The sequence below is a fragment of the Sardina pilchardus genome, chromosome 12 (genome assembly GCF_963854185.1).
Source record: "Sardina pilchardus chromosome 12, fSarPil1.1, whole genome shotgun sequence".
Taxonomy (NCBI): Eukaryota; Metazoa; Chordata; class Actinopteri; order Clupeiformes; family Clupeidae; genus Sardina; species Sardina pilchardus.
Window position 1 is genome coordinate 19,660,895 of NC_085005.1, and position 21,892 is coordinate 19,682,786.

Consider the following 21,892-nt stretch of genomic DNA (forward strand, 5'->3'; position numbering starts at 1 on the left):
ACTGTATAGAGAAACTATATGACTACATGTTGGAAGAAGAAGAGGTGCAAGAAAAGGACAAGCTGCAGGAAGAGGACTAGGTCTTGGAGGATGAAGAAGTGCAGGAGGAGGACATGTAAGTTGAACATACTACAATCAAAATAAGGATTCATGTCTCACTACGTCTTGGAGGACGAAGAGGTGCAAGAGGAGGACATGTAAGTTGAACATACCTTTCATGTCTCTCGGTAGCTGATAGAGTACTAGTTCCATAGACAGGGTGAGGAGCGATGCCTCTCAGCTAGTTAGAACTTATAGCACAGATGTAGTACGGATGTTTCACTGTGTAGCTAAAATTCATCTTTCTCGGTTAGATGATAGAGTACTAGTTCTATAGACAGGGTGAGGAACAAAGCCTCTCAGCTTGCTAAAACTTATAACACAAATGTAGTACGGATGTTTCACTGTGTAGCTAGAATTCATCTTTCTCAGTTAGCTGATAGAGTACTAGTTCTATAGACAGGGTGAGGAACGAAGCCTCTCAGCTAGCTAGAACTTATAGCACAGATGTAGTACGGATGTTTCACTGTGTAGCTAGAATTCATGTCTCGGTTAGTTGATAAAGCACTAGTACTATAGACAGGGTGAGGAACGAAGCCTCTCAGCTAGCTAGAACTTATTGCGCAGATGTAGTACGGATGTTTCACTGTATAGAGAAACTATATGACTACATGTTGGAAGAAGAAGAGGTGCAAGAAGAAGACAAGCTGCAGGAAGAGGACTAGGTCTTGGAGGATGAAGAGGTGCAGGAGGAGGACATGTAAGTTGAACATACTACAATCAAAATAAGGATTCATGTCTCACTACGTCTTGGAGGACGAAGAAGTGCAAGAGGACATGTAAGTTGAACATACTTTTCATGTCTCTCGGTAGCTGATAGAGTACTAGTCCATAGACAGGGTGAGGAGCGATGCCTCTCAGCTAAATAGAACTTATAGCACAGATGTAGTACGGCTGTTTCACTGTGTACCTACAATTCATGTTCCTCGGTTAACTGAAAGAGCACTAGTTCTATAGACAGGGTGAGGAACGAAGCCTCTCAGCTAGTTAGAACTTATAGCACAGATGTAGTACGACTGTTTCACTGTGTACCTAGAATTCATGTTCCTCGTTTAGCTGATAAAGCACTAGTTCTATAGACAGGGTGAGGAACGAAGCCTCTCAGCTAGCTAGAACGTAGAGCGTAGACATAGTACGGATGTTTGACTGTGTAGCTGGAATTCATGTTTCTCGGTTAGCTGATAGAGTACTAGATAGGGTGAGGAGCGATGCCTCTCAGCTAGCTAGAACTTATAGCACAGATGTAGTACGGATGTTTCACCGTGTAGCTAGAATTCATGTCTCGGTTAGCTGATAGAGTACTAGTTCTATAGACAGGGTGAGGAACGAAGCCTCTCAGCTAGCTTAAACTTATAACACAAATGTAGTACGGATGTTTCACTGTGTAGCTAGAATTCATCTTTCTCAGTTAGCTGATAGAGTACTAGTTCTATAGAAAGGGTGAGGAACGAAGCCTCTCAGCTAGCTAGAACTTATAGCACAGATGTAGTACGGATGTTTCACTGTGTAGCTAGAATTCATGTCTCGGTTAGTTGATAAAGCACTAGTACTATAGACAGGGTGAGGAACGAAGCCTCTCAGCTAGCTAGAACTTATAGCGCAGATGTAGTACTGATGTTTCACTGTATAGAGAAACTATATGACTACATGTTGGAAGAAGAAGAGGTGCAAGAAGAAGACAAGCTGCAGGAAGAGGACTAGGTCTTGGAGGATGAAGAGGTGCAGGAGGAGGACATGTAAGTTGAACATACTACAATCAAAATAAGGATTCATGTCTCAATACGTCTTGGAGGACGAAGACGTGCAAGAGGAGGACATGTAAGTTGAACATACTTTTCATGTCTCTCGGTAGCTGATAGAGTACTAGTTCCATAAACAGGGTGAGGAGCGATGCCTCTCAGCTAGTTAGAACTTATAGCACAGATGTAGTACGACTGTTTCACTGTGTACCTAGAATTCATGTTCCTCGTTTAGCTGATAAAGCACTAGTTCTATAGACAGGGTGAGGAACGAAGCCTCTCAGCTAGCTAGAACGTAGAGCGTAGACATAGTACGGATGTTTGACTGTGTAGGTAGAATTCATGTTTCTCGGTTAGCTGATGGAGTACTAGATAGGGTGAGGAGCGATGCCTCTCAGCTAGCTAGAACTTAGAGCACAGATGTAGTACGGATGTTTCACCGTGTAGCTAGAATTCATGTCTCGGTTAGCTGATAGAGTACTAGTTCTATAGACAGGGTGAGGAACGAAGCCTCTCAGCTAGCTAGAATTTATAGCGCAGATGTAGTACGGATGTTTCACTGTATAGAGAAACTATATGACTACATGTTGGAAGAAGAAGAGGTGCAAGAAGAGGGCAAGCTGCAGGAAGAGGACTAGGTCTTGGAGGATGAAGAAGTGCAGGAGGAGGACATGTAAGTTGAACATACTACAATCAGAATTAGGATTCTTTTCTCACTACGTCTTGGAGTACGAAGAGGTGCAAGAAGAGTACATGTAAGTTGAACATACTTTTCATGTTTCTCGGTCAGCTGATAGAGTACTAGATAGGGTGAGGAGCGATGCCTCTCAGCTAGCTAGAACTTATAGCACAGATGTAGTACGGATGTTTCACTGTGTAGCTAGAATTCATCTTTCTCAGGTAGCTGATAGAGTACTAGTTCTATAGACAGGGTGAGGAACGAAGCCTCTCAGCTAGCTAGAACTTATAGCAAAGATGTAGTACGGATGTTTCACTGTGTAGCTAGAATTCATCTTTCTCAGTTAGCTGATTGAATACTAGTTCTATAGACAGGGTGAGGAACGAAGCCTCTCAGCTAGCTAGAACTTATAGCAAAGATGTAGTACGGATGTTTGACTGTGTAGCTAGAATTCATGTTTCTCGGTTAGCTGATAGAGCACTAGTTCCATAGACAGGGTGAGGAGCGATGCCTCTCAGCTAGCTAGAACGTAGAGCTTAGATGTAGTACGGATGTTTGACTGTGTAGCTAGAATTCATGTCTAGATTAGCTGATAGAGTACTAGTTCTAAAGACAGGGTGAGGAACGAAGCCTCTCAGCTAGCTAGAACTTATAGCGCAGATGTAGTACGGATGTTTGACTCTGTAGCTAGAATTCATGTCCCGGATAGCTGATAGAGTACTAGTTCTATAGACAGGGTGAGGAACGAAGCCTCTCAGCTAGCTAGAACTTATAGCAAAGATGTAGTACGGATGTTTCACTGTGTAGCTAGAATTCATGTCCCAGATAGCTGATAGAGTACTAGTTCTATAGACAGGGTGAGGAACGAAGCCTCTCAGCTAGCTAGAACTTATAGCGCAGATGTAGTACGGATGTTTCACTGTATAGAGAAACTACATGACTACATGTTGGAAGAAGAAGAGGTGCAAGAAGAGGACAAGCTGCAGAAAGAGGACTAGGTATCGGAGGATGAAGAGGTGCAGGAGGACGACATGTAAGTTGAACATACTACAATCAGAATTAGGATTCTTTTCTCACTACGTCTTGGAGTACGAAGAGGTGCAAGAAGATTACATGTAAGTTGAACATACTTTTCATGTTTCTCGGTTAGCTGATAGAGTACTAGATAGGGTGAGGAGCGATGCCTCTCAGCTAGCTAGAACTTATAGCACAGATGTAGTACGGATGTTTCACTGTGTAGCTAGAATTCATCTTTCTCAGGTAGCTGATAGAGTACTAGTTCTATAGACAGGGTGAGGAACGAAGCCTCTCAGCTAGCTAGAACTTATAGCAAAGATGTAGTACGGATGTTTCACTGTGTAGCTAGAATTCATGTTTCTCGGTTAGCTGATAGAGCACTAGTTCCATAGACAGGGTGAGGAGCGATGCCTCTCAGCTAGCTAGAACGTAGAGCTTAGATGTAGTACGGATGTTTGACTGTGTAGCTAGAATTCATGTCTAGGTTAGCTGATAGAGTACTAGTTCTAAAGACAGGGTGAGGAACGAAGCCTCTCAGCTAGCTAGAACTTATAGCGCAGATGTAGTACGGATGTTTGACTCTGTAGCTAGAATTCATGTCCCGGATAGCTGATAGAGTACTAGTTCTATAGACAGGGTGAGGAACGAAGCCTCTCAGCTAGCTAGAACTTATAGCGCAGATGTAGTACGGATGTTTCACTGTATAGAGAAACTATATGACTACATGTTGGAAGAAGAAGAGGTGCAAGAAGAGGACAAGCTGCAGGAAGAGGACTAGGTCTTGGAGGATGAAGAGGTGCAGGAGGAGGACATGTAAGTTGAACATACTACAATCAAAATAAAGATTCATGATGTCTCACTACGTCTTGGAGGACGAAGACGTGCAAGAGGAGGACATGTAAGTTGAACATACTTTTCATGTCTCTCGGTAGCTGATAGAGTACTAGTTCCATAGACAGGGTGAGGAACGAAGCCTCTCAGCTAGCTAGAACTTATAGCAAAGATGTAGTACGGATGTTTCACTGTGTAGCTAAAATTCATCTTTCTCGGTTAGCTGATAGAGTACTAGTTCTATAGACAGGGTGAGGAACGAAGCCTCTCAGCTAGCTAGAACCTATAGCACAGATGTAGTACGGATGTTTCACTGTGTAGCTAGAATTCATGTCCCGGATAGCTGATAGAGTACTAGTTCTATAGACAGGGTGAGGAACGAAGCCTCTCAGCTAGCTAGAACTTATAGCGCAGATGTAGTACGGATGTTTCACTGTATAGAGAAACTATATGACTACATGTTGGAAGAAGAAGAGGTGCAAGAAGAGGACAAGCTGCAGGAAGAGGACTAGGTCTTGGAGGATGAAGAGGTGCAGGAGAAGGACATGTAAGTTGAACATACTTTTCATGTCTCTCGGTAGCTGATAGAGTACTAGTTCCATAGACAGGGTGAGGAACGAAGCCTCTCAGCTAGCTAGAACTTATAGCAAAGATGTAGTACGGATGTTTCACTGTGTAGCTAAAATTCATCTTTCTCGGTTAGCTGATAGAGTACTAGTTCTATAGACAGGGTGAGGAACGAAGCCTCTCAGCTAGCTAGAACTTATAGCACAGATGTAGTACGGATGTTTCACTGTGTAGCTAGAATTCATGTCTCGGTTAATTGATAAAGCACTAGTACTATAGACAGGGTGAGGAATGAAGCCTCTCAGCTAGCTAGAACTTGATGTCTCACTACGTCTTGGAGGACGAAGACGTGCAAGAGGAGGACATGTAAGTTGAACATATTTTTCATGTTTCTCGGTAGCTGATAGAGTACTAGTTCCATAGACAGGGTGAGGAACGAAGCCTCTCAGCTAGCTAGAACTTATAGCAAAGATGTAGTACGGATGTTTCACTGTGTAGCTAAAATTCATCTTTCTCGGTTAGCTGATAGAGTACTAGTTCTATAGACAGGGTGAGGAACGAAGCCTCTCAGCTATCTAGAACTTATAGCACAGATGTAGTACGGATGTTTCACTGTGTAGCTAGAATTCATGTCTCGGTTAATTGATAAAGCACTAGTACTATAGACAGGGTGAGGAACGAAGCCTCTCAGCTAGCTAGAACTTATAGCGCAGATGTAGTACGGATGTTTCACTGTATAGAGAAACTATATGACTACATGTTGGAAGAAGAAGAGGTGCAAGAAGAGGACAAGCTGCAGGAAGAGGACTAGGTCTTGGAGGATGAAGAGGTGCAGGAGGAGGACATGTAAGTTGAACATACTACAATCAAAATAAAGATTCATGATGTCTCACTACGTCTTGGAGGACGAAGACGTGCAAGAGGAGGACATGTAAGTTGAACATACTTTTCATGTCTCTCGGTAGCTGAGAGTACTAGTTCCATAGACAGGGTGAGGAACGAAGCCTCTCAGCTAGCTAGAACTTATAGCAAAGATGTAGTACGGATGTTTCACTGTGTAGCTAAAATTCATCTTTCTCGGTTAGCTGATAGAGTACTAGTTCTATAGACAGGGTGAGGAACGAAGCCTCTCAGCTAGCTAGAACTTATAGCACAGATGTAGTACGGATGTTTCACTGTGTAGCTAGAATTCATGTCTCGGTTAATTGATAAAGCACTAGTTCTATAGACAGGGTGAGGAACGAAGCCTCTCAGCTATCTAGAACTTATAGCACAGATGTAGTACGGATGTTTCACTGTGTAGCTAGAATTCATGTCTCGGTTAATTGATAAAGCACTAGTACTATAGACAGGGTGAGGAACGAAGCCTCTCAGCTAGCTAGAACTTATAGCGCAGATGTAGTACGGATGTTTCACTGTATAGAGAAACTATATGACTACATGTTGGAAGAAGAAGAGGTGCAAGAAGAGGGCAAGCTGCAGGAAGAGGACTAGGTCTTGGAGGATGAAGAAGTGCAGGAGGAGGACATGTAAGTTGAACATACTACAATCAAAATAAGGATTTATGTCTCACTACGTCTTGGAGGACGAAGACGTGCAAGAGGAGGACATGTAAGTTGAACATACTTTTCATGTCTCTCGGTAGCTGATAGAGTACTAGTTCCATAAACAGGGCGAGGAGCGATGCCTCTCAGCTAGTTAGAACTTATAGCACAGATGTAGTACGACTGTTTCACTGTGTACCTAGAATTCATGTTCCTCGGTTAGCTGATAAAGCACTAGTTCTATAGACAGGGTGAGGAACGAAGCCTCTCAGCTAGCTAGAACGTAGAGCGTAGACATAGTACGGATGTTTGACTGTGTAGCTAGAATTCATGTTTCTCGGTCAGCTGATAGAGTACTAGATAGGGTGAGGAGCGATGCCTCTCAGCTAGCTAGAACTTATAGCACAGATGTAGTACGGATGTTTCACCGTGTAGCTAGAATTCATGTCTCGGTTAGCTGATAGAGTACTAGTTCTATAGACAGGGTGAGGAACGAAGCCTCTCAGCTAGCTAGAATTTATAGCGCAGATGTAGTGCGGATGTTTCACTGTATAGAGAAACTATATGACTAAATGTTGGAAGAAGAAGAGGTGCAAGAGGAGGACAAGTGGCAGAAAGAGGACTAGGTCTTGGAGGATGAAGAGGTGCAGAAGGACGACATATAAGTTGAACATACTACAATCAGAATTAGGATTCATGTCTCACTACGTCTTGGAGGACGAAGAGGTGCAAGAAGAGGACATGTAAGTTGAACATACTTTTCATGTTTCTCAGTTAGCTGATAGAGTACTAGATAGGGTGAGGAGCGATGCCTCTCAGCTAGCTAGAACTTATAGCACAGATGTAGTACGGATGTTTCACTGTGTAGCTAGAATTCATCTTTCTCAGGTAGCTGATAGAGTACTAGTTCTATAGACAGGGTGAAGAACGAAGCCTCTCAGCTAGCTAGAACTTATAGCACAGATGTAGTACGGATGTTTCACTGTGTAGCTAGAATTCATGTCTCGGTAAGCTGATAGAGCACTAGTTCTATAAACAGGGTGAGGAACGAAGCCTCTCACCTAGCTAGAACTTATAGCGCAGATGTAGTACGGATGTTTCACTGTATAGAGAAACTATATGACTACATTTTGGAAGAAGAAGAGGTGCAAGAAGAGGACAAGCTGCAGGAAGAGGACTAGGTCTCGGAGGATGAAGAGGCGCAGGAGGAGGACATGTAAGTTGAACATACTACAATCAAAATAAGGATTCATGTCTCAGTACGTCTTGGAGGACGAAGAGGTGCAAGAGGAGGACATGTAAGTTGAACATACTTTTCATGTCTCTCGGTAGCTGATAGAGTACTAGTTCCATAGACAGGGTGAGGAACGAAGCCTCTCAGCTAGCTAGAACTTATAGCAAAGATATAGACAGGGTGAGGAACGAAGCCTCTCAGCTATCTAGAACTTATAGCACAGATGTAGTACGGATGTTTCACTGTGTAGCTAGAATTCATGTCTCGGTTAATTGATAAAGCACTAGTACTATAGACAGGGTGAGGAACGAAGCCTCTCAGCTAGCTAGAACTTATAGCGCAGATGTAGTACGGATGTTTCACTGTATAGAGAAACTATATGACTACATGTTGGAAGAAGAAGAGGTGCAAGAAGAGGGCAAGCTGCAGGAAGAGGACTAGGTCTTGGAGGATGAAGAAGTGCAGGAGGAGGACATGTAAGTTGAACATACTACAATCAAAATAAGGATTTATGTCTCACTACGTCTTGGAGGACGAAGACGTGCAAGAGGAGGACATGTAAGTTGAACATACTTTTCATGTCTCTCGGTAGCTGATAGAGTACTAGTTCCATAAACAGGGCGAGGAGCGATGCCTCTCAGCTAGTTAGAACTTATAGCACAGATGTAGTACGACTGTTTCACTGTGTACCTAGAATTCATGTTCCTCGGTAAGCTGATAAAGCACTAGTTCTATAGACAGGGTGAGGAACGAAGCCTCTCAGCTAGCTAGAACGTAGAGCGTAGACATAGTACGGATGTTTGACTGTGTAGCTAGAATTCATGTTTCTCGGTCAGCTGATAGAGTACTAGATAGGGTGAGGAGCGATGCCTCTCAGCTAGCTAGAACTTATAGCACAGATGTAGTACGGATGTTTCACCGTGTAGCTAGAATTCATGTCTCGGTTAGCTGATAGAGTACTAGTTCTATAGACAGGGTGAGGAACGAAGCCTCTCAGCTAGCTAGAATTTATAGCGCAGATGTAGTGCGGATGTTTCACTGTATAGAGAAACTATATGACTAAATGTTGGAAGAAGAAGAGGTGCAAGAGGAGGACAAGTGGCAGAAAGAGGACTAGGTCTTGGAGGATGAAGAGGTGCAGAAGGACGACATATAAGTTGAACATACTACAATCAGAATTAGGATTCATGTCTCACTACGTCTTGGAGGACGAAGAGGTGCAAGAAGAGGACATGTAAGTTGAACATACTTTTCATGTTTCTCAGTTAGCTGATAGAGTACTAGATAGGGTGAGGAGCGATGCCTCTCAGCTAGCTAGAACTTATAGCACAGATGTAGTACGGATGTTTCACTGTGTAGCTAGAATTCATCTTTCTCAGGTAGCTGATAGAGTACTAGTTCTATAGACAGGGTGAAGAACGAAGCCTCTCAGCTAGCTAGAACTTATAGCACAGATGTAGTACGGATGTTTCACTGTGTAGCTAGAATTCATGTCTCGGTAAGCTGATAGAGCACTAGTTCTATAAACAGGGTGAGGAACGAAGCCTCTCACCTAGCTAGAACTTATAGCGCAGATGTAGTACGGATGTTTCACTGTATAGAGAAACTATATGACTACATTTTGGAAGAAGAAGAGGTGCAAGAAGAGGACAAGCTGCAGGAAGAGGACTAGGTCTCGGAGGATGAAGAGGCGCAGGAGGAGGACATGTAAGTTGAACATACTACAATCAAAATAAGGATTCATGTCTCAGTACGTCTTGGAGGACGAAGAGGTGCAAGAGGAGGACATGTAAGTTGAACATACTTTTCATGTCTCTCGGTAGCTGATAGAGTACTAGTTCCATAGACAGGGTGAGGAACGAAGCCTCTCAGCTAGCTAGAACTTATAGCAAAGATATAGACAGGGTGAGGAACGAAGCCTCTCAGCTAGCTAGAATTTATAGCACAGATGTAGTCCGGATGTTTCACTGTGTAGCTAGAATTCATGTCTCGGTTAGCTGATAGAGCACTAGTTCTATAAACAGGGTGAGGAACGAAGCCTCTCAGCTAGCTAGAACTTATAGCGCAGATGTAGTACGGATGTTTCACTGTATAGAGAAACTATATGACTACATTTTGGAAGAAGAAGAGGTGCAAGAAGAGGACAAGCTGCAGGAAGAGGACTAGGTCTCGGAGGATGAAGAGGCGCAGGAGGAGGACATGTAAGTTGAACATACTACAATCAAAATAAGGATTCATGTCTCAATACGTCTTGGAGGACGAAGAGGTGCAAGAGGAGGACATGTAAGTTGAACATACTTTTCATGTCTCTCGGTAGCTGATAGAGTACTAGTTCCATTGACAGGGTGAGGAACGAAGCCTCTCAGCTAGCTAGAACTTATAGCAAAGATATAGACAGGGTGAGGAACGAAGCCTCTCAGCTAGCTAGAATTTATAGCACAGATGTAGTACGGATGTTTCACTGTGTAGCTAGAATTCATGTCTCGGTTAGCTGATAGAGCACTAGTTCAATAAACAGGGTGAGGAACGAAGCCTCTCAGCTAGCTAGAACTTATAGCGCAGATGTAGTACGGATGTTTCACTGTATAGAGAAACTATATGACTACATTTTGGAAGAAGAAGAGGTGCAAGAAGAGGACAAGCTGCAGGAAGAGGACTAGGTCTTGGAGGATGAAGAGGCGCAGGAGGAGGACATGTAAGTTGAACATACTACAATCAAAATAAGGATTCATGTCTCAATACGTCTTGGAGGACGAAGAGGTGCAAGAGGAGGACATGAAAGTTGAACATACTTTTCATGTCTCTCGGTAGCTGATAGAGTACTAATTCCATAGACAGGGTGAGGAACGAAGCCTCTCAGCTAGCTAGAACTTATAGCAAAGATGTAGTACGGATGTTTCACTGTGTAGCTAGAATTCATGTCCCGGATAGCTGATAGAGTACTAGTTCTATAGACAGGGTGAGGAACGAAGCCTCTCAGCTAGCTAGAACTTATAGCGCAGATGTAGTACGGATGTTTCACTGTATAGAGAAACTATATGACTACATGTTGGAAGAAGAAGAGGTGCAAGAAGAGGACAAGCTGCAGGAAGAGGACTAGGTCTTGGAGGATGAAGAGGTGCAGGAGGAGGACATGTAAGTTGAACATACTACAATCAAAATAAAGATTCATGATGTCTCACTACGTCTTGGAGGACGAAGACGTGCAAGAGGAGGACATGTAAGTTGAACATACTTTTCATGTCTCTCGGTAGCTGATAGAGTACTAGTTCCATAGACAGGGTGAGGAACGAAGCCTCTCACCTAGCTAGAACTTATAGCAAAGATGTAGTACGGATGTTTCACTGTGTAGCTAAAATTCATCTTTCTCGGTTAGCTGATAGAGTACTAGTTCTATAGACAGGGTGAGGAACGAAGCCTCTCAGCTAGCTAGAACCTATAGCACAGATGTAGTACGGATGTTTCACTGTGTAGCTAGAATTCATGTCCCGGATAGCTGATAGAGTACTAGTTCTATAGACAGGGTGAGGAACGAAGCCTCTCAGCTAGCTAGAACTTATAGCGCAGATGTAGTACGGATGTTTCACTGTATAGAGAAACTATATGACTACATGTTGGAAGAAGAAGAGGTGCAAGAAGAGGACAAGCTGCAGGAAGAGGACTAGGTCTTGGAGGATGAAGAGGTGCAGGAGAAGGACATGTAAGTTGAACATACTACAATCAAAATAAAGATTCATGATGTCTCACTACGTCTTGGAGGACGAAGACGTGCAAGAGGAGGACATGTAAGTTGAACATACTTTTCATGTCTCTCGGTAGCTGATAGAGTACTAGTTCCATAGACAGGGTGAGGAACGAAGCCTCTCAGCTAACTAGAACTTATAGCAAAGATGTAGTACAGATGTTTCACTGTGTAGCTAAAATTCATCTTTCTCGGTTAGCTGATAGAGTACTAGTTCTATAGACAGGGTGAGGAACGAAGCCTCTCAGCTAGCTAGAACTTATAGCACAGATGTAGTACGGATGTTTCACTGTGTAGCTAGAATTCATGTCTCGGTTAGTTGATAAAGCACTAGTACTATAGACAGGGTGAGGAACGAAGCCTCTCAGCTAGCTAGAACTTATAGCGCAGATGTAGTACGGATGTTTCACTGTGTAGCTAGAATTCATGTCTCGGTTAATTGATAAAGCACTAGCACTAGTACTATAGACAGGGTGAGGAACGAAGCCTCTCAGCTAGCTAGAACTTATAGCGCAGATGTAGTACGGATGTTTCACTGTATAGAGAAACTATATGACTACATGTTGGAAGAAGAAGAGGTGCAAGAAGAGGGCAAGCTGCAGGAAGAGGACTAGGTCTTGGAGGATGAAGAAGTGCAGGAGGAGGACATGTAAGTTGAACATACTACAATCAAAATAAGGATTTATGTCTCACTACGTCTTGGAGGACGAAGAGGTGCAAGAGGAGGACATGTAAGTTGAACATACTTTTCATGTCTCTCGGTAGCTGATAGAGTACTAGTTCCATAAACAGGGTGAGGAGCGATGCCTCTCAGCTAGTTAGAACTTATAGCACAGATGTAGTACGACTGTTTCACTGTGTACCTAGAATTCATGTTCCTCGGTAAGCTGATAAAGCACTGGTTCTATAGACAGGGTGAGGAACGAAGCCTCTCAGCTAGCTAGAACGTAGAGCGTAGACATAGTACGGATGTTTGACTGTGTTGCTAGAATTCATGTTTCTCGGTTAGCTGATAGAGTACTAGATAGGGTGAGGAGCGATGCCTCTCAGCTAGCTAGAACTTATAGCACAGATGTAGTACGGATGTTTCACCGTGTAGCTAGAATTCATGTCTCGGTTAGCTGATAGAGTACTAGTTCTATAGACAGGGTGAGGAACTAAGCCTCTCAGCTAGCTAGAATTTATAGCGCAGATGTAGTGCGGATGTTTCACTGTATAGAGAAACTACATGACTACATGTTAGAAGAAGAAGAGGTGCAAGAAGAGGAAAAGCTGCAGAAAGAGGACTAGGTCTTGGAGGATGAAGAGGTGCAGGAGGACGACATGTAAGTTGAACATACTACAATAAGAATTAGGATTCTTGTCTCACTACGTCTTGGAGTACGAAGAGGTGCAAGAAGAGGACATGTAAGTTGGACATACTTTTCATGTTTCTCGGTTAGCTGATAGAGTACTAGATAGGGTGAGGAGCGATGCCTCTCAGCTAGCTAGAACTCATAGCACAGATGTAGTACGGATGTTTCACTGTGTACCTAGAATTCATCCATCTCAGGTAGCTGATAGAGAACTAGTTCTATAGACAGGGTGAGGAACGAAGCCTCTCAGCTAGCTAGAACTTATAGCAAAGATGTAGTACGGATCTTTCACTGTGTAGCTAGAATTCATCTTTCTCAGTTAGCTGATAGAGTACTAGTTCTATAGACAGGGTGAGGAACGAAGCCTCTCAGCTAGCTAGAACTTATAGCAAAGATGTAGTACGGATGTTTCACTGTGTAGCTAGAATTCATCTTTCTCAGTTAGCTGATAGAGTACTAGTTCTATAGACAGGGTGAGGAACGAAGCCTCTCAGCTAGCTAGAACTTATAGCACAGATGTAGTACGGATGTTTGACTGTGTAGCTAGAATTCATGTTTCTCGGTCATCTGATAGAGCACTAGTTCCATAGACAGGGTGAGGAGCGATGCCTCTCAGCTAGCTAGAACGTAGAGCTTAGATGTAGTACGGATGTTTGACTGTGTAGCTAGAATTCATGTCTAGGTTAGCTGATAGAGTACTAGTTCTAAAGACAGGGTGAGGAACGAAGCCTCTCAGCTAGCTAGAACTTATAGCGCAGATGTAGTGCGGATTTTTCACTGTATAGAGAAACTATATGACTACATGTTGGAAGAAGAAGAGGTGCAAGAAGAGGACAAGCTGCAGGAAGAGGACTAGGTCTTGGAGGATGAAGAGGTGCAGGAGGAGGACATGTAGGTTGAACATACTACAATCAAAATAAAGATTCATGATGTCTCACTACGTCTTGGAGGACGAAGACGTGCAAGAGGAGGACATGTAAGTTGAACATACTTTTCATGTCTCTCGGTAGCTGATAGAGTACTAGTTCCATAGACAGGGTGAGGAACGAAGCCTCTCAGCTAGCTAGAACTTATAGCAAAGATGTAGTACAGATGTTTCACTGTGTAGCTAGAATTCATGTTTCTCGGTTAGCTGATAGAGCACTAGTTCCATAGACAGGGTGAGGAGCGATGCCTCTCAGCTAGCTAGAACGTAGAGTTTAGATGTAGTACGGATGTTTGACTGTGTAGCTAGAATTCATGTCTAGGTTAGCTGATAGAGTACTAGTTCTAAAGACAGGGTGAGGAACGAAGCCTCTCAGCTAGCTAGAACTTATAGCGCAGATGTAGTACGGATATTTGACTCTGTAGCTAGAATTCATGTCCCGGATAGCTGATAGAGTACTAGTTCTATAGACAGGGTGAGGAACGAAGCCTCTCAGCTAGCTAGAACTTATAGCAAAGATGTAGTACGGATGTTTCACTGTGTAGCTAGAATTCATCTTACTCAGTTAGCTGATAGAGTACTAGTTCTATAGACAGGGTGAGGAACGAAGCCTCTCAGCTAGCTAGAACTTATAGCACAGATGTAGTACGGATGTTTGACTGTGTAGCTAGAATTCATGTTTCTCGGTTAGCTGATAGAGCACTAGTTCCATAGACAGGGTGAGGAGCGATGCCTCTCAGCTAGCTAGAACGTAGAGTTTAGATGTAGTACGGATGTTTGACTGTGTAGCTAGAATTCATGTCTAGGTTAGCTGATAGAGTACTAGTTCTAAAGACAGGGTGAGGAACGAAGCCTCTCAGCTAGCTAGAACTTATAGCGCAGATGTAGTACGGATATTTGACTCTGTAGCTAGAATTCATGTCCCGGATAGCTGATAGAGTACTAGTTCTATAGACAGGGTGAGGAACGAAGCCTCTCAACTAGCTAGAACTTATAGCGCAGATGTAGTACGGATGTTTCACTGTATAGAGAAACTATATGACTACATGTTGCAAGAAGAAGAGGTGCAAGAAGAGGACAAGCTGCAGGAAGAGGACTAGGTCTTGGAGGATGAAGAGGTGCAGGAGGAGGACATGTAAGTTGAACATACTACAATCAAAATAAGGATTCATGATGTCTCACTACGTCTTGGAGGACGAAGAGGTGCAAGAGGAGGACATGTAAGTTGAACATACTTTTCATGTTTCTCGGTAGCTGATAGAGTACTAGTTCCATAGAGAGGGTGAGGAGCGATGCCTCTCAGCTAGTTAGAACTTATAGCACAGATGTAGTATGGCTGTTTCACTGTGTACCTAGAAATCATGTTCCTCGGTTAGCTGATAGAGCACTAGTTCTATAGACAGGGTGAGGAACGAAGCCTCTCAGCTAGCTAGAACGTAGAGCTTAGACATAGTACTGATGTTTGACTGTGTAGTTAGAATTCATGTTTCTCGGTCAGCTGATAGAGCACTAGATAGGGTGAGGAGCCATGCCTCTGAGCTAGCTAGAACTTATAGCACAGATGTAGTACGGATGTTTCACTGTGTAGCTAGAATTCATGTCTCGGTTAGCTGATAGAGCACTAGTTCTATAGACAGGGTGAGGAACGAAGCCTCTCAGCTAGCTAGAACGGAGAGCTTAGACATAGTACTGATGTTTGACTGTGTAGCTAGAATTCATGTTTCTCGGTCAGCTGATAGAGTACTAGATAGGGTGAGGAGCGATGCCTCTCAGCTAGCTAGAACTTATAGCACAGATGTAGTACGGATGTTTCACTGTGTAGCTAGAATTCATCTTTCTCAGGTAGCTGATAGAGTACTAGTTCTATAGACAGGGTGAGGAACGAAGCCTCTCAGCTAGCTAGAACGTAGAGTTTAGATGTAGTACGGATGTTTGACTGTGTAGCTAGAATTCATGTCTAGGTTAGCTGATAGAGTACTAGTTCTAAAGACAGGGTGAGGAACGAAGCCTCTCAGCTAGCTAGAACTTATAGCGCAGATGTAGTACGGATATTTGACTCTGTAGCTAGAATTCATGTCCCGGATAGCTGATAGAGTACTAGTTCTATAGACAGGGTGAGGAACGAAGCCTCTCAACTAGCTAGAACTTATAGCGCAGATGTAGTACGGATGTTTCACTGTATAGAGAAACTATATGACTACATGTTGCAAGAAGAAGAGGTGCAAGAAGAGGACAAGCTGCAGGAAGAGGACTAGGTCTTGGAGGATGAAGAGGTGCAGGAGGAGGACATGTAAGTTGAACATACTACAATCAAAATAAGGATTCATGATGTCTCACTACGTCTTGGAGGACGAAGAGGTGCAAGAGGAGGACATGTAAGTTGAACATACTTTTCATGTTTCTCGGTAGCTGATAGAGTACTAGTTCCATAGAGAGGGTGAGGAGCGATGCCTCTCAGCTAGTTAGAACTTATAGCACAGATGTAGTATGGCTGTTTCACTGTGTACCTAGAAATCATGTTCCTCGGTTAGCTGATAGAGCACTAGTTCTATAGACAGGGTGAGGAACGAAGCCTCTCAGCTAGCTAGAACGTAGAGCTTAGACATAGTACTGATGTTTGACTGTGTAGTTAGAATTCATGTTTCTCGGTCAGCTGATAGAGCACTAGATAGGGTGAGGAGCCATGCCTCTGAGCTAGCTAGAACTTATAGCACAGATGTAGTACGGATGTTTCACTGTGTAGCTAGAATTCATGTCTCGGTTAGCTGATAGAGCACTAGTTCTATAGACAGGGTGAGGAACGAAGCCTCTCAGCTAGCTAGAACGGAGAGCTTAGACATAGTACTGATGTTTGACTGTGTAGCTAGAATTCATGTTTCTCGGTCAGCTGATAGAGTACTAGATAGGGTGAGGAGCGATGCCTCTCAGCTAGCTAGAACTTATAGCACAGATGTAGTACGGATGTTTCACTGTGTAGCTAGAATTCATCTTTCTCAGGTAGCTGATAGAGTACTAGTTCTATAGACAGGGTGAGGAACGAAGCCTCTCAGCTAGCTAGAACTTATAGCACAGATGTAGTACGGATGTTTCAATGTGTAGCTAGAATTCATCTTTCTCAGGTAGCTGATAGAGTACTAGTTCTATAGACAGGGTGAAGAACGAAGCCTCTCAGCTAGCTAGAACGTAGAGCTTAGATGTAGTACGGATGTTTGACTGTGTAGCTAGAATTCATGTCTAGGTTAGCTGATAGAGTACTAGTTCTAAAGACAGGGTGAGGAACGAAGCCTCTCAGCTAGCTAGAACTTATAGCGCAGATGTAGTGCGGATGTTTCACTGTATAGAGAAACTATATGACTACATGTTGGAAGAAGAAGAGGTGCAAGAAGAGGACAAGCTGCAGGAAGAGGACTAGGTCTTGGAGGATGAAGAGGCGCAGGAGGAGGACATGTAAGTTGAACATACTACAATCAAAATAAGGATTCATGTCTCAATACGTCTTGGAGGACGAAGAGGTGCAAGAGGAGGACATGTAAGTTGAACATACTTTTCATGTCTCTCGGTAGCTGATAGAGTACTAGTTCCATTGACAGGGTGAGGAACGAAGCCTCTCAGCTAGCTAGAACTTATAGCAAAGATATAGACAGGGTGAGGAACGAAGCCTCTCAGCTAGCTAGAATTTATAGCACAGATGTAGTACGGATGTTTCACTGTGTAGCTAGAATTCATGTCTCGGTTAGCTGATAGAGCACTAGTTCTATAAACAGGGTGAGGAACGAAGCCTCTCAGCTAGCTAGAACTTATAGCGCAGATGTAGTACGGATGTTTCACTGTATAGAGAAACTATATGACTACATTTTGGAAGAAGAAGAGGTGCAAGAAGAGGACAAGCTGCAGGAAGAGGACTAGGTCTTGGAGGATGAAGAGGCGCAGGAGGAGGACATGTAAGTTGAACATACTACAATCAAAATAAGGATTCATGTCTCAATACGTCTTGGAGGACGAAGAGGTGCAAGAGGAGGACATGAAAGTTGAACATACTTTTCATGTCTCTCGGTAGCTGATAGAGTACTAATTCCATAGACAGGGTGAGGAACGAAGCCTCTCAGCTAGCTAGAACTTATAGCAAAGATGTAGTACGGATGTTTCACTGTGTAGCTAGAATTCATGTCTCGGTTAGTTGATAGAGTACTAGTTCCATAGACAGGGTGAGGAGCGATGCCTCTCAGCTAGTTAGAACTTATGGCACAGATGTAGTACGGCTGTTTCACTGTGTACCTAGAAATCAAGTTCCTCGGTTAGCTGATAGAGCACTAGTTCTATAGACAGGGTGAGGAACGAAGCCTCTCAGCTAGCTAGAACGTAGAGCTTAGACATAGTACTGATGTTTGACTGTGTAGCTAGAATTCATGTTTCTCGGTCAGCTGATAGAGTACTAGATAGGGTGAGGAGCGATGCCTCTCAACTAGCTAGAACTTATAGCACAGATGTAGTACAGATGTTTCACTGTGTAGCTAGAATTCATGTCTCGGTTAGCTGATAGAGTACTAGTTCTATAGACAGGGTGAGGAACGAAGCCTCTCAGCTAGCTAGGATTTATAGCGCAGATGTAGTGCGGATGTTTCACTGTATAGAGAAACTATATGATTAAATGTTGGAAGAAGAAGAGGTGCAAGAAGAGGACAAGTGGCAGAAAGAGGACTAGGTCTTGGAGGATGAAGAGGTGCAGAAGGACGACATATAAGTTGAACATACTACAATCAGAATTAGGATTCATGTCTCACTACGTCTTGGAGGACGAAGAGGTGCAAGAAGAGGACATGTAAGTTGAACATACTTTTCATGTTTCTCAGTTAGCTGATAGAGTACTACATAGGGTGAGGAGCGATGCCTCTCAGCTAGCTAGAACTTATAGCACAGATGTAGTACGGATGTTTCACTGTGTAGCTAGAATTCATCTTTCTCAGGTAGCTGATAGAGTACTAGTTCTATAGACAGGGTGAGGAACGAAGCCTCTCAGCTAGCTAGAACTTATAGCACAGATGTAGTACGGATGTTTAAATGTGTAGCTAGAATTCATCTTTCTCAGGTAGCTGATAGAGTACTAGTTCTATAGACAGGGTGAGGAACGAAGCCTCTCAGCTAGCTAGAACTTATAGCACAGATGTAGTACGGATGTTTCAATGTGTAGCTAGAATTCATCTTTCTCAGGTAGCTGATAGAGTACTAGTTCTATAGACAGGGTGAGGAACGAAGCCTCTCAGCTAGCTAGAACTTATAGCACAGATGTAGTACGGATGTTTCAATGTGTAGCTAGAATTCATGTCTCGGTTAGCTGATAGAGCACTAGTTCTATAGACAGGGTGAGGAACGAAGCCTCTCAGCTAGCTAGAACTTATAGCGCAGATGTAGTACGGATGTTTCACTGTATAGAGAAACTATATGACTACATGTTGGAAGAAGAAGAGGTGCAAGAAGAGGACAAGCTGCAGGAAGAGGACTAGGTCTTGGAGGATGAAGAGGTGCAGGAGGAGGACATGTAAGTTGAACATACTACAATCAAAATAAGGATTCATGTCTCACTACGTCTTGGAGGACGAAGAGGTGCAAGAGGAGGACATGTAAGTTGAACATACTTTTCATGTCTCTCGGTAGCTGATAGAGTACTAGTTCCATAGACAGGGTGAGGAGTAGGGTTGGGTACCGACCCCTGTCCTTTTACCGGTACCGACCGAATCACGTCGGTATTATCGGGTATTGCTTCACGTGAAATTGAACGGTGCTAAATTTCGGTACTTTCATGTGCATCAGGAGCGGAGTGCGCCATCTGACGTCATGTCTGAGTGTAGGCTAAAGTTATGTCGGTCTCAAAAATGAAAGTGAATAGGCTAACTTAATATGCACCATTTAAGCCTGCATGTATTGCACCAAGAGCAAGCATAAATTAATCAAAATAGTAGGCCTATCCCTGGTAAGAACTTAAAATAAAACTGAGAGTTGACGGAGTGCAATGAAATGCACCCATCTTCTGAATCGCGAGTGAGCTGAATCCATTCAAAACGGTGGAACAGGAATTTAAATAGTTCAAAGCATATGTCACAGAAAAATGTTTGAATGCTATTGAAATGTATCATGGCTAGATGATAATGATGTCTTAACAGCATTAATAATATCTAGGCTATTAGCCAAATTCGCGCTGTATTTGTCGTGACAACAGTTGCTCTAAGGATATTGACCGTAGCCTTTGCTTTTGCGCTGCTCCAAGCAGTCAGCAGATAAGAGATGGTCCTAAAAAATAGAAACTATGTCCTAACCACGATGCGAGCAAACATTAACGATACAATTCGTTTAATTTCATTGCTGTCAATTGGAGTGTCCTGACAGCAAGCAACGCGAGCAGCGCGATGTTTTGAGAGAACTTTTGTTGTTGATATAGGTTTCTATTTTCTCCCTGTCGCTCGCTTTGCTCTGTTATTTTGAATGAGACATATGACTCAAAACGGCATATTTAACGGATTCACTCCCCCCGATGCAATGCTATAATTTGATTATACACGTTGTAGGCCCACGCAACAGTTTGCTGGTTAGCCTACACATAGTTAATCTGACAGACAGACTATGCGTAGCGTTTCAAGGTGGAATAATGCGCTGCATCAAGACGAGCTACAGTATAAGTTCAAATTCACGATGGCATGGAATGTTTTATTAGTCAAAGGATAACCGAACGACCAAACTCGCCAGCCTACTACTCACGTTAGAAACTGACTGAAACGAAGTAGCCTAATTTAAACAACAGAACTGGAGTGGATAATAATCTATAGCAAAATGTATTTGGCCCGGATCCGCCAGGGATTCCCAAACTGGAACGCACCTGCTTCTAGGAGGGCTATGGCGGAGAGGTGTTAAAAAACGAACTTTTAAAATATTTTGTAATTAATTAATGTATAAATGAATAGCTTCTAAACCATTTGTAAACTCTATAGTAGGCTATGTTTTCATTAAAAAGGGGCGGCTTATTAAACATGATGCCTGGCATACCGCTGACCTAGGCTACTGTTAGGCTAAATTACACAAAACAAAGATGGATTGCTTTTTTCATGAACATGGCCTAAAATAGCTAAATCATCATATAAACCAATGGACTAATTATGTTTGGGTTTGATGGAGTCTGTTTAAAAAAACTTTCACCATCCATTGTTCATGTTCATACTTAAGAAATGAGAGGGGTTTGTATTGTGTTAAAAACATTCTCAATGTATAACTTTGATTTTGTGCAACTTGTAGTTGATACAAACAAGGTGTTACAGATTCAGTAAGGGTAAGGTACCGAAAAGACTACCGTTGAATACCGACACCGAACCTCAGGCACCGGCACCGGTACCGATATCGGTTCAAATGCGATAGGTACCCAACCCTAGTGAGGAGCGATGCCTCTCAGCTAGCTAGAACTTATAGCACAGATGTAGTACGGATGTTTCACTGTGTAGCTAGAATTCATCTTTCTCAGGTAGCTGATAGAGTACTAGTTCTATAGACAGGGTGAGGAACGAAGCCTCTCAGCTAGCTAGAACTTATAGCACAGATGTAGTACGGATGTTTCACTGTGTAGCTAGAATTCATGTCTCGGTTAGCTGATAGAGCACTAGTTCTATAAACAGGGTGAGGAACGAAGCCTCTCAGCTAGCTAGAACTTATAGCGCAGATGTAGTACGGATGTTTCACTGTATAGAGAAACTATATGACTACATTTTGGAAGAAGAAGAGGTGCAAGAAGAGGACAAGCTGCAGGAAGAGGACTAGGTCTCGGAGGATGAAGAGGCGCAGGAGGAGGACATGTAAGTTGAACATACTACAATCAAAATAAGGATTCATGTCTCAATACGTCTTGGAGGACGAAGAGGTGCAAGAGGAGGACATGTAAGTTGAACATACTTTTCATGTCTCTCGGTAGCTGATAGAGTACTAGTTCCATAGACAGGGTGAAGAACGAAGCCTCTCAGCTAGCTAGAACTTATAGCAAAGATGTAGTACGTATGTTTCACTGTGTAGCTAGAATTCATGTCTCGGTTAGTTGATAGAGTACTAGTTCCATAGACAGGGTGAGGAGCGATGCCTCTCAGCTAGTTAGAACTTATAGCACAGATGTAGTACGGCTGTTTCACT